Source organism: Parus major, unplaced genomic scaffold, assembly GCF_001522545.3.
Source record: "Parus major isolate Abel unplaced genomic scaffold, Parus_major1.1 Scaffold562, whole genome shotgun sequence".
NCBI lineage: Eukaryota > Metazoa > Chordata > Aves > Passeriformes > Paridae > Parus > Parus major.
Genome location: NW_015379450.1, coordinates 463 through 1022, shown reverse-complemented (window position 1 = coordinate 1022; position 560 = coordinate 463).

The window sequence follows — 560 nt, the reverse complement described above, 5'->3', positions numbered from 1 at the left end:
TACAAGAAGCACCCTGAGCATTCCAGCCCCAAATCCCAAAGTTTTGGACTGGATTTGCATGGAAAACATGGAAAAATGTTTGGGAAAGCCGTGGAAAAGTGGGAATGAGCCAGGAGAGAAGGACAATAAACCCAGGAATGGTTTTCCCTCTCACTCCATCTTTCCCTCTTCCCCCAAACACATAGGACAAGAAAGGCCCTGAGCATTCCAGCCCCACATTCCCAAGTTTTGGACTGGATTTGCTGGGAACACATGGAAAAGGGATTGGGAAAGCCGTGGAAAAGTGGGAATGAGTCAGGAGAGAAGGAAATAAACCCAGGAATGGTTTTCCCTTTCCCTCCATCTTTCCCTCTCCCTCCATCTTTCCCTCAAGGATCAAGGGACAAGAAAAGCCCTGAGAATTCCAGCCCCAAATCCCAAAGTTTTGGACTGGATTTGTATGGAAAACATGGAAAAATGTTTGGGAAAGCTGTGGAAAAGTGGGAATGAGCCAGGAGAGAAGGACAATAAACCCAGGAATGGTTTTCCCTCTCACTCCATCTTTCCCTCTTCCCCCTAAA